Source organism: Aedes albopictus, chromosome 3, assembly GCF_035046485.1.
Source record: "Aedes albopictus strain Foshan chromosome 3, AalbF5, whole genome shotgun sequence".
Classification (NCBI taxonomy): Eukaryota; Metazoa; Arthropoda; class Insecta; order Diptera; family Culicidae; genus Aedes; species Aedes albopictus.
In genome coordinates, this window is record NC_085138.1 from 339,338,683 (window position 1) to 339,356,055 (window position 17,373).

The 17,373-nt window shown below is 43.2% G+C and overlaps 2 protein-coding genes across 3 annotated transcripts in view; one reads left to right on the top strand and one right to left on the bottom strand.

Moving 5' to 3' along the window:
- The window catches only part of LOC109424709 (sphingolipid delta(4)-desaturase DES1), a 429,300-nt gene that overhangs the window by 174,596 nt on the left and 237,331 nt on the right, over window positions 1-17,373 (bottom strand). The window lies entirely within an intron of this gene.
- Window positions 1,873-17,373, top strand: part of LOC109424714 (calcium/manganese antiporter SLC30A10) — a 131,321-nt gene continuing 115,820 nt past the window's right edge. The window contains exon 1 of the mRNA XM_029865244.2: window positions 1,873-2,625. The gene's annotated coding sequence lies outside the window, so the exon portion shown is untranslated. The remainder of the gene's footprint in view (window positions 2,626-17,373) is intronic.

The window sequence follows — 17,373 nt, forward strand, 5'->3', positions numbered from 1 at the left end:
AGCCGGTTTTAACTCGGGTTTTCCCTACTCGTTCTGCGAGCCATCTTGTGAACACGGAGTTCCTAATTCATCCCTGTCGTGCCCTGTCCGTACGGACTAATTTCCCTCCTTTTCCAGCTTTCTAACTGTGGCCGGGGGTTCAGAAAGTGCGACAAGCAGTACACATTATCCTTTGTATCACAACCGCCCTACACATACACCCAGATTGGTTTCTTCGCCAGCTCTAATGAATTGTTCAAGAAACTGTGGTGATACAGTTGATAAATACGATGCGAATCAAATTCTCTTCCAAAATAATAACAATGAGAAAAGAAGTTGTTGTCGGGGTAACCGTGAGCAAGTGTAGGTGTTCAGTGAGGTGTGCAAATAATCACTGTGCAAAAAATATTTGCACAATATTTAGTCTATTAAGCTGTAAAATACTCAATAATTTATGAACTTGCAAAAAACGTTGTACGCAACTTGGTGCAGAACTCGATTTTTACAGCACTGGTCGTAATTATCCAACTCGGCAAGCCTCGTTGGATAAATGTACGACTCGTGCTGTAAAAATCGTCATTCTGCACCTTGTTGCGTAAACTACTATTATTGACCCTAAGGACGTGGCCGGCGCCGTTATTGACCCTATTAAAGTTGAGAGCTCTCGAACTGTGTACATTGAGAATAGTAAGCTAGTCCCAAGCCCTATTCATTGGTTCCTTGTGCAATTTCGATTGCTCTAGTCAATCACGGAGTAGTAACTACGAATTGTGCGTTCATCTATGCTCATGCTCATGCTCATGCTCATGCATGCTCGAGCTGTAATAGTAGTTTACGCAACAAGGTGCAGAATGACGATTTTTACAGCACGAGTCGTACATTTATCCAACGAGGCTTGCCGAGTTGGATAATTACGACGAGTGCTGTAAAAATCGAGTTCTGCACCGAGTTGCGTACAACGTTTTTTGCAATTTCATAAATTACCCTTGAGGATAGTTTTTAACAAAATTTTTTCATCAAACTGCACACTGATGTGCATAGCCATGTTTAAGAAAATCTGAACATAACAGGTTATACTGTGCAGTTGTCACAATTTTTCAAAACTGCATCCACAAAGCATCAAGAAGTTGACCAAAACTGAAAACAGTGCTGTAATGGTTCATTACGCAACGCAAATCAGTGCTGTAATGAACCATTACAACACTGTTAATTTGGTGTGGGAAAGTAGGCCTTTTCCTGTCAGATTTGCATGAGGTAAAACAGCCTATTACGATGAGAAATTGCAAAAAAATCTTTATTCTGCACCTTGTTGCGTAAACTGCTATTTTCACATGAGGCGCTGAATTTCGTTAAGGACTACTTGTATCACTCATCTTTGGGGGTGATTTGTGAAAAAATACCCGGATTTTTCACGTTCCTAAAATGTTCAATGTATGAGTTGCTATGGGAACAGCGAACTTCCCATTCGTTTTTCTCCGTTCATGAATTTTGTTAGATACGGTGTTTGGTAAAGTTAGGCTTGATTTGCTTTAATCTAAAAAAGTTGTTAAGTAGATATTAAATAACATTTTGAAGGCTATAGAAGTAATTCCAAGATGAACACAATTTGAAATAAGCGGTTTTAAGCGTGCCTCCTCCATTCTCTCTGAGTCTCTCAGTCACAGTCAACGAACAACGCGTCCCGCGCGAACGACGCCAATTTCGCGCCCGGTCGCGTTGAGCTCTCGCACGTGGCCGAACAAGCCGCATTCGCATCAACAACACGACGCCGCCACCGGACGCTACCACCGGCGTCCGCGACGCCTGTTGATGGTTTCGCACAGCGTCGTCGCTCATCCAACCACGAATTCGACCAATCCGCACTCGCTTGTTCGCTGCTGCTGCTGCTGTGCTGCGCTGCTCAGTCTTTGGGCAACAAGTGTCGGAAGCGGTTTGATTCACGCGGTTTGTTTCCCCTGAAGCGAAACAAAAGTCGTCGCTCGCTTATCTTGAACATTGCGCGCGCGCAACAATCAGCGCCAGCCACGCCACCACATGGTTCCGGCCGACTCGCTTATGTGGCTTGGACGCCGCGCGTATTTGAGCATTTAAAACACAGAACTTTTACGCAGCTTGGTGGCCAGTATTTCCACGATTCTCGACGCCTACGACATAATCGCGCAAAGTGCGGCTCGTGTGACGAGAGAGACAAAAACTTGTATTTCGGCAGACAGACAGCGCAGCGGAACAGGAATGTTCACCACCGGTTGATTCTCGTTTTGTTCCGAATTTAGTCTCGTGCTGTTTGTGATTTTGTTTACGGATGGATGGCGTGTGTGTAAAATTAGAATCGTCCGCTCGAGAGGAACGCTGTAGACTGTAGAGTTTGCCAATAAGCTTGCGCAGGCGGGGTTTTGAAGTGATTTTGATTTGACGAGAAACGAAGAGAAAAGTGCTGTGCAATGTGGAAACATACCGAACGCGATCAAAGGGTTGTTGTGTGATATGGTGTATAGTGTCGAACCGAAGCAAACCACAATCGAGCAAAACAGCTGATAGCAGTACCACTTGGTCGCGTACATGCCCCACTAAATCCCATCCTATGAAATCGTTGTGGGGACGAGGCAGTAGCGGTTGAGGATTGAGCTCCACATGATGATGACTGCGGTGAGTTGATTGACCAATTTAATTCAATGAGGGAAAAGCAAACATCGCTCGCGCCGGGTGGACGAGACATGAGAAGCACTGACGTCGTGCTTGATTAAATTTATATAAAGACTGCGCCAAAACGGAAGGAAATCCGACTGGAGGATGGACGGTTTTGGGCGTTCGTGAGAGCACGCAGAGGAACTAGAGATGATACGTGGTCTTAAAAATGTTTATAACAATAACGTACATTCGGCTACAAATTTTGAATTTTAGCTGAAACTGATTATAAAAAACGTGTTCGAGACCAGCGAAGTGGAGGTGGCAAAGTAATCTGGCTCCAAAGCGTTAAGGCCTCACATCTTCTCGAGCACAAATCTGAAGATAATCGATCGATCTGCATCGGTCTGAAAATACAACTCAGGGCTCACTGCGAGTAGGCAAGCTACGAGCTACATTTGCAGGCCAATCCCAAGTATGTAACAATTTTGATTTTATCGTAGTTTTTTTTTAGCGATTCAAAAACCCTAACCATAAAACCATTGATGCCGACTTGAAAGTCCTCTCGAGCTCTTATATGCCTGCTACGGCCCATCACAGGTAACAATTTCAGGCTGTACAAACGTTTTTCCAACTATTTTGAAGCAGCCTTCATTTGAAAAAAAAAGCTGGGCACAAGAGGTATAATCCTCTAATCAGCTCCTAAACATCTAATTTTGGTGATTTTATTCAATCTTTAGCTGATTGGAGGTTCTTTGAAAGGCTGATTTAAGGCCTAATATGTATCAATCAAATTTATTTATAGTGATTAAAAATTTGGAAAAACAATTTCGTGAGCTTAATTTCATTATTTGCGGCTTCATTCCCAGAAGAGATGTATTGGAATGTATAAACTAATTTATGTGAGAAACAGGGAATTGGACTCGAACATCCTCATTTATAGTCACTGACCTTAGCATCTCGGCCCATATAGCCGAGGCGGTAAACGCACGGGTATTCAGCATGACCATGCTGAGGGTGACGGGTTCGATTCCCATTCGGTCCAGGATCTTTTCGTAAAGGAAATTTCCTTGACTTCCTTGGGCATAGAGTATCTTCGTGCCTGCCACACGATATACACATGCAAAATGGTCATTGGCAGAGGAAGCTCTCAGTTAAAAACTGTGGACGTGCTCATAGAACACTAAGCTGAGAATCAGGCTTTGTCCCAGTGAGGACGTTACGCCAAGAAGAGGAGAGGAGGACCTTAGCATCTACACCACACACAATTGTATACAGATCCCCGAGAACGAGAGCATCACTTGTTGTGTCTGAATAATCAAGAACACTAGTTGAACTAAGTCTGCATTCAGGCTGGAGATGCGATGAGGACACTACGAAAACTTTCTTGGGTCAGCTGTCAAAAATTATTTGATTAATCGTTAAATAACAGATGATTAATTCTGCAGACTGGTTTATGTTTTAAAGCTGGTTACACAGATGAAGAATATGCTATTCAACCATTTATGTATTGCAGATTTAAGAGGTTGAACAAGCTATACTTCAGACCAATATTCAGCTGTCATTGTTTTCAGTCATTGGCACCATTTACCAGCCAATGTTCAGCTAATACTCTCACTGTTCAGCATTCATTGTTACTTGGGATGTTCTGGATAGTTGGTCCAATCTTATTATGATCTACAGGACTTCGTATGCAAACCAGCTTAGGATTTCGGGTTGTATTATAGTTTTACCGTATCCCCGATACAACATTAATAAATCCATCTTCTGACTTATCACATATTTGTTTTGTATATATTTTACTATCAATGTTCGATCGTCAGAATAAATTATGCTTGCAACTGTGCATTAATTGGAAGTTAAATGCATTTAATTTACTCGGTGGAATTGGATGAAAACAAGGTTTTTTCAATATAGCGGAGTATCAAAGACATTATGTATTTTTTTTCTGAAATAAAATGACGGAACCGTATTGAATCGAAGTTTGATCTTAAGCTGTACGTGAAATCATAAAATTGAGTAATAACTTTTCTGTATTTACATAAATCATCCCGGCTAGGCGACATATTTTTCTGATAAAACTCTGTGTTCCTGATGATTTCTCCAGTAGGGCTAAGCCTTCTGAGGTGGTCATAACTGAGCTCATGATAGATCTAAAACGGTTTTATCACAGCATTTCTTGGTCTATGTCCCGGCCACGAAATCTTTTGTTGGTTTTAAACATTGCCTCACAGTTTTGTATATTTGTTTATAAAAAAAATCTTTCCGACAACCACCGCAAATGTAAGTTTTAATGAAATGGTATATAAATAAGTGATAAAATCAATTCATGACTACTTGCAAGTCTGTATAGCTTTTTCACATGCTCGTCCAAAACCAGGATAAAACATGAATAAACCTTCAAGGCATGTTGATTGTTACTTGGTAAGCATCCAGCTAATCATATTATTTGAATGTTATTTGAATGAAAGGAAATTAAAAGGTTATGCCAAAGCGATTGATAATTAAAAATCGTTTTGGCATGACCTTATAATTTCCTTCGTGGTTTGAGCCTAAAAATTACGGGCTTCCTTTGTTCATTCTTTCTGTAGAATTGCTGAAGAATATTACACTAATTTCATACAAATTCATGGCTTAATATCTCACAAATAATATTTTAAGCTTGTTGAGCATTTAAATAAAAGTGCTGCAAAGTACTTATTAAACTACTCGATTTTTTTGTACTATAAATCATTTTTGTTCAACTGGACAGTTACTTTACTGTTTCATCAAATGAGCAAGAAAAAAATAAAACCATAACAAATTCAACTTAACTTTTTTGTCAATTTCTTGATATTGCTTTGGCTGACCAAGCCATGTGGAAAATTACACTGTAGAAAATGCTTTGACATCCATGTGCACAACAGAACATGTGCTCACCGCACCGGAGTGCGTGGATTTCTTTTCATAATTCAAATCTCAATTTGTCTTCCGTAAAATACGGGACATTTTACCTTTTCCATAATACTTCGGATATCCCTAGAAGGTCATAAAACGGTACTGTCCCGTTACATATGGGACTTGATATGGGACGTATGATCAGGCTATTTAAAGGGGTTTCAGGGGGTATCTGAAGGTCTCAAGGGCGTTCAACGGATCTCAGGAGTGTTTAAGGGGGTCCACAAGGATTCCAGGGGCTTCTAAGCGGTCTCATGGAGTTTCGACGGAGCTTAAGATGGTATTTTGGGTGCTTCAGGTGGTTTCAGGGACGTTTCAGGGGGTATCCGGGGGTATATAGAGGTCCTAGAGTGTTCCAAGAAGTCTGAGGGGTTCAAGGGGTGTTCTAGGGAATGTTAAGGGGTTTCAGGGGGTCTCAGGGGCGTTCCAGGAGCATTTGAGGAGTCTCAGGGGCGTTTCAAGGAGTTTGAGGGGGTTCAAGGGGTGTTCTAGGGGATGTCAGGGAAGTTTAAGGGGATCTCAGAGGCGTTTCAAGGGCGTTTCAGAGGGGTACTTGGAAGTCTCAGCAAGGTTTCAGATAGTACCAGGAGGTCTCAGGGCTTCTGGGGGTCTCAGAGCCTTTTCATGGGGATTCCAGGCGAGTTTCAAGGGCTCCCAGGGAGTTCAGAGGGTCTCAGAGAGCTTCAGCAGGTCCCACAGGTTTTCTGGGGCCCTCGAAACCTTTTGGAATGCCTTTAAGACTCCAGAAACGCTTCTGAATATCCCTTAACACTCCTTCGAAATGCTAACGCTCTTAAAGCGTACATGAAACTACCTGAAACGCCCCTGATACCCCATGTTACGCCCCTGAAACCTCATGTTACGCCCTTTAAAGGCTCCTGAGACACCCCCCCTGAATTGCCCTTAAATCTCTTCAAAGTCCCTGAAACTCCCGTAATACTATAGAAACGTCATAGAAATCTCCGTAACCCCATTGAAAAGCCAATGAAACCAGTCGGAATACCCTTAGGAACATAACATAACTGGAACTCTGGCTCTAAAAGATAAAGCCTTTTCGATTGCGTGTACTGGTATAGAGGGCACCGAAATGTCAAATGCGTTATACCTTATACCATTACCGCCACACCGCTTTTCAACGTGTATACCATTTTTCAATGTCTGCATGTAAAACAAAGACTTCAAAGATCTAGACTGGCAGTACGTGGAAATTATAATGAAACATAAAATGTGATGAAACTTTGTAAACTTTGGTCTAGAATACTTTTTTCCAGTCTCAAATAAAAATCGGAAAGCGATATGTGGTACATACGTGGATGTGTTATTGTGTAGATTTTGATCATTTTGGATCATTTTTGAGTAAGTAAGTTGCCAGCAGCAAGTTTTGTGCATGTCCCAGCTGTGTGTTTCTGCTAAAACTGGACTACTGCTGGGATCAGATGGTTTTTGTTTACCATTAACAATAACAATTTGATGCCTTCTATACTAGATATACCAGTGCCGCGTGCTGGAAGAAGGGTGCATCTTTTTCCTTCGTTTTGACTATGAAGTTCCACTTATGTTTTGTGCCTTAAGGCTCCTGAAACAATCCCCTTCAGCGCCCCTGAAGACACTTGGAATCTCCTGTTTTTGTGCTCTCTGAGAACTTCCTGGAAGCCCCTTTGGCTCCATCTCAAATGCCTAGAGGCAAGACCTGTTCTCGCGAACTAATACGAGAAATTATTCGTAGACTCGGTAAACCGGAGCTATGCAAGAAGATTACTAAAAAAATACTTATCAAAGAAAACTTTAAAAAATCGAATTTATTAAAAGCTTAAGAATGAATGCGGTTAATAAGAAAGAAGCATTGAATTGTAAACCAGGTTTAATAAAAACAATAAGGACCACCAGTCGTGTATCATACAAAATTACCATGTTTAGCTATACGGTGCTCGGTTTCTAGTGAACAAATTTGTTTGAAATTTTGACAGTCGCCATTGAATTACGGTACTTTGATTTGTATTGAATTGATTGAACTCCGTTCACTACATCGAAAGATACAGTTATACGATTTCAGTAAATATTAGGATCACTTCCAGATTGCCATTACATTCTTTTCATAATTCAATTCCCAATTTGTTCATCAAACACGTGTTTCTATTGTGTGCATGAATGGCAAAACAATCAAACGTTGTAATTCTCACTTGGCTTGGTTAGCCTAAGCAAAAATCGAGAAATTGACAGATATAGGAATGTCTACCCGTCTTTTCCGAGAGAAAAAGCGCTGCCTGGAAGAAGTGGAGTGCGAGGAAATGGAACGGCTGTGCCGTTCACAAAAAAAAACACGTAAGTTCTACATGAAGCTCAACGCATCCCGCAAATGCTTCGTGCCACAAGCCGAAAACTGCAGGGATAAGGACGGGAGCCTCCTGACGGACAAACGTGAGGTAATCGAAAGGTGGAAGCAGCACTTCGACGAGCACCTGAATGGCGAAGAGAATGTAGGCACGGAGGACCAAGGCAGTGGAAGAAATGACTATATTGGTGCAGCAGAGGACGGAAACGAATCAACTCCCATGCTGAGGGAAGTTGAGGATGCCATCCACCAGCTCAAAAACAACAAAGCGGCTGGTAAGGACGATATCGCAGCAGAACTCATCAAGATGGGCCCGGAAAAGTTGGCCACCTGTCTGCACCGGATAGTATAGTCAAAATCTGGGAAACCGACCAGCTACCGGAGGAGTGGAAGGAAGGGATAATCGGTCCCATCCACAAGAAAGGCGACAAGTTAATGTGTGAGAACTTTCGAGCGATCACCATTTTGAATGCCGCCTACAAAGTGCTATCCCAGATCATCTTCTGTCGTCTTCCACCTAAAGTAAATGAGTTCGTGGGAAGTTACCAAGCCGGTTTCATCGAGCGGGCTTGGTGGTCTAGTGGCTACCGCTTCTGATTCGTATGCAGAAGGTCATGGGTTCAAACCCTGGCCCGTCCTTTTCATCCTACTTTGTATCTTTCTCTCGCTCTCTTTTCTCTACATATACAACTCATGAATATTCATATGTTCATAGCCATCGCTAGAACCAGAAACGAATTGAAAAAAAGTCGTTTCCCTCCCTTCCAACTTCTACTCACAGCACAGTGTATATATAACGCCTATAAGTTATGCAACCAAAGCGTGCTGTGCCGCTTGACCTCACCTTATTCACCACACAATCTATCACGAACACTATAAATAACCCCTATCCATGGATCGCATCACCGACCCAACGGTGACTCCCAGATCTCCCATCCTTTCCGTCTAACAAATACCCCAGTCCGTGCGGGTTGTGGGGACGCAGAGTGCTCTTGGTCTCTAGTAGCAACAACCAGTACACTTTAACATTCCTTTCCCTTCCCAGCTGACTTGGCCGGCGCCGTTATTGATCAAATATGCATGAGCTGCTAAAATTGCACTTTGAGAATAAGTGGAATGTCCCAGCCCCTTATTCAGTTGGATCTCAGTGCAATTGGTACCTGTTCAGATCAATCACGGAGGAGCAACCATTGACATGTATAGTCAGAATTGATCGTGATCGTGAGTTACCAAGCCGGTTTCATCGACGGCCGGTCGACAACGGACTAGATCTTCACCGTACGACAAATCATCCAGAAATGCCGTGAATACCAGGTCCCAACGCACCATCGACTTCAAGGTGGCATACGACAGTATCGACCGCACAGAGCTATGGAAAATCATGGACGAGAACAGCTTGCCCGGGAAGTTTACCAGATTGATAAGGACAACGATGGACGATGTGCAGAACAGCGTAAGGGTTTTGGGTGAACTCGACAATGATTTTTCATAAGGGCCTAACTGACTTGATCGATTTCTCTTCGTCGACTCTCTCTTTCGCTAATAACTTGATCAAAACAATCAAAATCGTTATTCTTTTTGTTTCTATAGCAACACGTGGTTGTCTTCTTCGCATTTCAACCAAAAAATATTTGGAAAACTCAATACAAATTATGTGACAACACAAAGAGAGGATCGGTGAAGAGAACTCGAAAATGTCGGTTAAGCCCAAATGAAAAATCAATGTCGAACTATCCAGTTCATTCGAATCTCGATGGGAACTACGACAAGGTGATGAGCTTTCCTGCCTACTATTCAACATCGCTCTGGAAGGTGTTATGCGGCTCGACAGCCGGGGTACGATCTTCACGAAATTCGGCCAATTTATGTGTTTTGCGGATGGCAAGAATATCTAATGCTTGATTATCTTCGATGTGTTGCAAGTATTAATATAATGACAAGAAAAAATATAGAAGTAGTCGATTTTATTATTTTCCAAGATTCAGTGTATGTGTAGACTAGCCAAGACTAGACAGTGCATGTAGAAATTCGGTTCTACTTTCCGCTAGAATTTTGTTAATGTAAGTTCAGAATTTTATTGGGAAATTCTTTCGAGTGGTATGATAACCAAACAAATCTCCGTTTTTTCTCAGTCGAATGTTTTCAAAACTGCGCTTTGCTGCACATCCGTCGCACTCGAAATGAGTTTAGTAACGGATTTCAAGTGCGACAAATGTGCAGCAAAACATTCGACTGAGAAAAAAAGAGACTTGCTCGGTTACCACAAGCAATCTCGTATGAGTTTTTATTTATTTTTTATTCATAAGTTTCTTCAAAAAATTTTTATGGGAGTGATCCAGCTGGTTGCACTAGGAATTCCTGCTGTAAATTTTTCTTGACATTTCTCTAGGAATTTATCTATGTGTTCTACCTAATGTCATGAGCATTCTTGTCATCAAGTTGTTATAATATGTTTTCATTACATAAACTTTGCTCGAGCGCTCTGCTTGGAATTTGAAAAATTTGCTTAACACCGGTGCTCTATGAGATCACCACTACATCTCTTCAAGCTTGCTTGGGGGAGATTTTTTTTAGCGCAAAAGTAGAAAAATCAAACAAACTGGATTCAGTTTTGTCTGTGATATGTCTAGTGCAACTTCTAGTTTTTTTTTTCTTTTTGACTATTAACGTGAACGTAACCCTAACAGCTGTTTTTGAGTCTGCACATATTTTCATTTTGACTAAAACAGAATACATGTGAAAATATGCCACACGAAATGACATTCAGGCTGACACTTGACTTGACGAAGCTAAGCTTTCATTATGTACTTAGTAAAGTTTTTTTTTTCTAAACTTATATTATAGGGAATGAACTCACAAATAATTGAGCATTCTTCTTCTTCTTCTTCTTATTTGTTATGGCTCGACGTTGGCATTGGAACTTAGCCTGCTTCTCTTCAACTTAGTGTTCTTAGAGCACTTCCACAGTTATTAATTGAAGGGCTTCCTTTGCCTGCCATTGCAGGCATGCATAGCCTTAACCACTAGGCTAACTGGAGACCCCTTTCAGCATACCTTTGTCCTAAAGACGTGAGCATTAACGCTTAGCTGTGGTCCCTAGCATGCAAAATTTAGATTTCTGTAAAAATATTTCGCAGCCAAAATTTTTCTATTAAGGCATGGTTTGAAGTTTAATCAAATTATACTTTTATCACAATAAGGCTTTTTGAATTAACATACGGTATGGCTTCGATTCGGCCCGTAGTTCGCTTCAGCCTGAACGCCATTGCATTCCCTTACACATATCGTTATAATAGGCGTGAAATTCAGTTCAACCAGCCACCAGATGGTGAAAAAATCTAATTTTCTGGGCGCACTCGGTTCAGCTTATAAGCGGCCTATTATTATTAACGAAAGTAACATAAAATTACTCAATTTAGGCTGATTTTACTATGAGAAGGGGCTCTGGCCAACCCATGCTGATTGAGTCTGGGATCGAATTCGGATCCATTTAAGAAACTTTATGGGATCGACAATTTGTCGATTACCTGGCAATTGAGTAGCATCAACGCAATTGCTTGTAGATATTTACCATAGGGTCTGGAATCATTTGGGCAGGAGCACCTGTTTTGGTGCCACTACCACTTGCTGCTAACTCAGTCAATTTTGAACCGATTGACCTGATTTTTGAGACACGATCAGAAAGGCACAGTTTTTATCCATGTGCAAAAATTCAAGTCAATCGGTTTGAAATTGACTGAGTTATAGCTGCAAGTGCCCAAAATATGTGCTCCTGCCCGAATGGTCCCAGACCCTAACTAAAGTTCTTTCTCAATGGGACGAGAACAAAAGAATCCTGATGATGTGTGTGGCTTCGATATTCTAGCACGAAGGCAACCCAAGATGCAACATCTGTTGATGTTTACGCAAACATCAGATCAGATAGGCATCCACCCATTTATCATCTCCGCACGCAACGGCCGCAGCATTCCAGTGGGCACCGACCATATCTACAGCTTACTCAACTATAAATGTTCACTGTTTCATAGTCATTTGATTGCGATAAAAAAAAAACAACATACAAACGACGGCGGCTATCAACCATGAGAAATCTGTGCCACCGACCGCGATAACGTGTGCAAAATTTAGTTATCATCGCCATCATTATTCACATTCCCATGATGACGACGGACGCGACGACACGATGGTTCTACATCACTACTTACACAGAGGAATGTGGTGCACAAAGTTATACTGCTTAGGAAATGTGTGATAGGCATTCTTAGCGATGGATGCATCTTACCCCACGTTCCCTTGCGCTCCATGCTGATACCGTCGCAGCAAAGACGGTGGTAAACTGACAAACAAGCGTGTAGTGTTGAGCCTAATCTGCACACAACCGTCCAAGAACAGAGTCAACAAGCAATCATACCTACTTAAATGGGTCTGATGATGAGGACGACAGCGCGAAGACGAGATGTAACTTCTACTAGGCTGATATCTGCTATATCATCGATAGGGCGACCCGGCGGCTGTTACGCCGGACAGCCTACCCGATTCGGTAATTGAAACTGATTAAACAATCCGCCCCATTCTTCGCGAATCAGATCAGATGAATGATTGAGATTTGTAAAGTTACGGACCGCGACTGACGACGTGTTGCTACGGTGAGGAATGTTCACGATAAAATTTTGGCACCAACAATTTCAGTTTTATTAAACAAGAACAGTATGAAGCTAAATCCTTTTCTTTTCCATCTTTTCCTTTTTTTCTTATTCTTCTTCTTTCACTTCTTAGTATTGCCTTCTTCTTCCTCATTCTGCCTCTATGTTCTCATTTGAACTTGTCCTGCTTCTTTTCTTCCTCGTTTGTCGGGTGATGAAATGTGCAATCTGTCCAGATTTTAAGACTATTGTGATACAGTGAGGACTCGATGTTGTCTGTCAGTCCCTCTTAAATAGCATTTTGGGCTGAAAAAATTGAGAGGTTTTTCTGGAGGAAATAAAGAAATCTATAGAGAAATCCTGGAGAAATTGTTTGAGTAATCTCTGGAATAATTACTGAAGGCATTTGTATAGTTTTTTTTAGGAAATCCCTAATGAATTTCCAGACAATTCCCACGATGAATCCCCGGTAAAGAAAAAGAAAAGAAAGAATTCATAGGATAATCTCTTGATAAACTCCTGGATCAATTCACGGAGTAATTCTAGGATAAATTGTTGGATAAATGTCTACATCAATTTTTAGATAGATCCAAAAAATTCCTGGAAAAAAATCTGCATAAGAAATCTCTAGGAATCCCAGCATGAGTTCCTGAAGGAATCACAAGAAAAACTTCTGGAGCTATCTAATGGGAAATGACTGAAAAAAAACTTGGGGAAATATCTGAACGGATTATTTCAGAAATTCCCTAAAGAAGTTTAGGAAGAATTCCTGGAATTCCTGGACAAAACATCAGCAGAAACTTCTGGAGGAAAAGCAACACGAATTTCTAGAGGAACCCTACTACGAATTCCTGAAAGGTTTCCAAATGGAATATTTGGTGGAGTCCCAAGAGGACTCTCTATCTAGAAGACTCTAGAATCTCTTAAAAAAAACCTGAAGCTATTTTTAGAGAAATTTCTGGCTTTGCTTTGCTTTGCACTTGCTTCTATCTCAGTTCAGAAGCATGCCATCAAAAAACGGTGTATGAAAGACATTTACATTGAAATGTTATCTAAAATTTTGCCGAATAAAATAAGACTCGCACACGCATATTGAAGTCGTGAGAGAGCTGTGTGAAGCACAGAAGACTGGTGAGGCCTCACGCGGGCGCTGAAATGCAACAGAAGTGGACTACCAAAGATGTTGGTAGTGGCCGAAAATCTGGATGAGCTGATACTAGTGGTCGAAGCAACATCAGCAATGACCTGAAACAGGGCCTGCTGAAGCTGCGCTAATCGTTGGCTCTGGCCAAAAAGGAGTTCGATCTGCTGGCAGAGGAACGAAGTGCTGCGGACGCGAGCAAAGAGGAACGGTCCACGCAAACGGACAGCTTCCTCTTTGCGGGTTACGCGACAATGCAGCATGAGACCATGCAGCTCGCCGGGGCCGTAGCGGAACGGTCAAGCCGCCCTACGACTCAAGCTGCACGGACGAAACCTGCTGAAAAGTCACGGCCCTAGAAGCGCCCAGCAGAAACGGGTGCGAATCCGAAGCGGGAGGAAAAGAGTGCAGCCATCGCGAGCAACCAGGCTGCCAAGCCGGTTGCGAAACGCGCGAGGGGCAGGGAAACCAAGCCCCAGCAAGCCAATCCCAAGAAGAGTGCCAGCCAACTAGACCAAGGGAAGGAGAACCCTTGGATTACGGTTGGAAAGGGAAAGAAGTTGAGAAAAACGAAACCAGCCCGCAAGCGCGAAAGAAGCGACGCGCTGGTCTTCAAAACCGAAGCGGACACATACGCCGAGGTGCTGAAGGCCATGCGGGGCGAAAATCGTCTCTCACCGCTGGGTGCGGATGTAAAAAGCATCCGACGCACCTGGACTGCAGTAGTAATAGTACATCTTAAACATCATGCTTAGGGCTGCATAAAAACGTTTAAATATTTTGCAGAAATTTGCTGTTTTTCAAATTAGAGCTATTTAAAAAGGTCATGTTTTTTCATATATTTTACGTTATTTTCCCATTTTTGACTAAAATAAAATTTATCTTCCCACATTTTTCACACGTTTTGAACAAACTTGATTGGATTTGATCGAAAGATAATCATTTAATTAAATTCAAATTGATTTTCTAACAAAAAACGCAAAAAATGTGGGGTTTACTGATTTTTACCGTTTTTGAAATTATTGAAGTTACGTAATTTTTGAATACCCCTTTTTAAACATCAAAAATACTATATAACATATCTAGACAACCTATAACTTCGATTAAATACATAAAAAGAGTTTTGGCCGAACTTTATCTTTTTCCGACCATTGTGGACTGGAGAGAATATGAAGGATGCGGCCAAGAAAGGTGCATCCTACAAGGCACTAGCCCAGGAAGTACTTGGATAAAAAGTACAGGTAAGAGCTCTAACAGCGGAGGCAACTCTCCATGAGCATGAGCATGAGCATAGATGACCGCACAATTCGTAGTTGCTACTCCGTGATTGACCAGAGCAATCGAAATTGCACAAGGAACCAATGAATAGGGCTTGGGACTAGCTTACTATTCTCAATGTACACAGGTCGAGAGCTCTCAACTTTAATAAGGTCAATAACGGCGCCGGCCACGTCCTTACGGTCATCGAGGATGGAAGGGAATGTTAGTAAGACAAACGTTGTTAAAAAGACCGCGAATCGCTGCATCTCCACGTTTGTCTCAGGAAGGAATTTTTTGTTAGTAGGGTAAGGTACATTGTCAGTCCGGGAGTCACCTATGGTTGGTGATATGATTTGACAATGGATCAATAAACACAAACCGCCGTTAACAACCGACCACTTTTCGACGCAAGAACTAGCCAAAAAGAAAATTCTATCGCGCGTCTCCACTCCACTAGGGAGCAGAAACCTTTAGTCTATTCCACACAGAAATACACTGAACGCGACTCACTTGTCGGCGCCCGGATTTTTTCTCGACCGGCGAACCCGAACTAACATTTTTCACTCTTTTGTGTAAATGCAAAAAATGAAAGAAAATATTTATTATCAACTAAAAGTGTATTGGAAACTAGCGCCGAAGGGAAGCGAAAAATTCGGAACCGACTCAACCACGGTGCGCGCACACTCGTCCCGTCGTCGGAGCCCCGCAGAGAGAAGAAAAAAAAATCGCAAAAATCTAGCAAACCCAGCGCGCGAAACTTTGCTGCTGCCGAACTACCGCACACTACTGACTGCTTGGCGTCCCGTCGTCGGTGCCCCGCAGAGAAGAAAAACAAATCGCAAAAATCTAGCAAAGCGAGCGCGCGAAGCTTTGCTGCTGCCGAAATACCGCACACTACTGACTGCTTGGCGTCCCGTCGTCGGTGCCCCGCAGAGAAGAAAAAAAAATCGCAAAAATCTAGCAAAGCGAGCGCGCGAAACTTTGCTGCTGCCGAACTACCGCACACTACTGACTGCTTGGCGTCCCGTCGTCGGTGCCCCGCAGAGAAGAAAAACAAATCGCAAAAATCTAGCAAAGCGAGCGCGCGAAGCTTTGCTGCTGCCGAACTACCGCACACTACTGACTGCTTGGCGTCCCGTCGTCGGTGCCCCGCAGAGAAGAAAAAAAAATCGCAAAAATCTAGCAAAGCGAGCGCGCGAAACTTTGCTGCTGCCGAACTACCGCACACTACTGACTGCTTGGCGTCCCGTCGTCGGTGCCCCGCAGAGAAGAAAAAAAAATCGCAAAAATCTAGCAAAGCGAGCGCGCGAAACTTTGCTGCTGCCGAACTACCGCACACTACTGACTGCTTGGCGTCCCGTCGTCGGTGTCCCGCAGAGAAGAAAAACAAATCGCAAAAATCTAGCAAAGCGAGCGCGCGAAACTTTGCTGCTGCCGAACTACCGCACACTACTGACTGCTTGGCGTCCCGTCGTCGGTGCCCCGCAGAGAAGAAAAAAAATCGCAAAAATCTAGCAAAGCGAGCGCGCGAAGCTTTGCTGCTGCCGAAATACCGCACACTACTGACTGCTTGGCGTCCCGACGTCCCGTCGTCGGTGCCCCGCAGAGAAGAAAAACAAATCGCAAAAATCTAGCAAAGCGAGCGCGCGAAACTTTGCTGCTGCCGAACTACCGCACACTACTGACTGCTTGGCGTCCCGTCGTCGGTGCCCCGCAGAGAAGAAAAACAAATCGCAAAAATCTAGCAAAGCGAGCGCGCGAAACTTTGCTGCTGCCGAACTACCGCACACTACTGACTGCTTGGCGTCCCGTCGTCGGTGCCCCGCAGAGAAGAAAAACAAATCGCAAAAATCTAGCAAAGCGAGCGCGCGAAGCTTTGCTGCTGCCGAACTACCGCACACTACTGACTGCTTGGCGTCCCGTCGTCGGTGCCCCGCAGAGAAGAAAAAAAAATCGCAAAAATCTAGCAAAGCGAGCGCGCGAAACTTTGCTGCTGCCGAACTACCGCACACTACTGACTGCTTGGCGTCCCGTCGTCGGTGCCCCGCAGAGAAGAAAAAAAAATCGCAAAAATCTAGCAAAGCGAGCGCGCGAAACTTTGCTGCTGCCGAACTACCGCACACTACTGACTGCTTGGCGTCCCGTCGTCGGTGTCCCGCAGAGAAGAAAAACAAATCGCAAAAATCTAGCAAAGCGAGCGCGCGAAACTTTGCTGCTGCCGAACTACCGCACACTACTGACTGCTTGGCGTCCCGTCGTCGGTGCCCCGCAGAGAAGAAAAAAAATCGCAAAAATCTAGCAAAGCGAGCGCGCGAAGCTTTGCTGCTGCCGAAATACCGCACACTACTGACTGCTTGGCGTCCCGACGTCCCGTCGTCGGTGCCCCGCAGAGAAGAAAAACAAATCGCAAAAATCTAGCAAAGCGAGCGCGCGAAACTTTGCTGCTGCCGAACTAC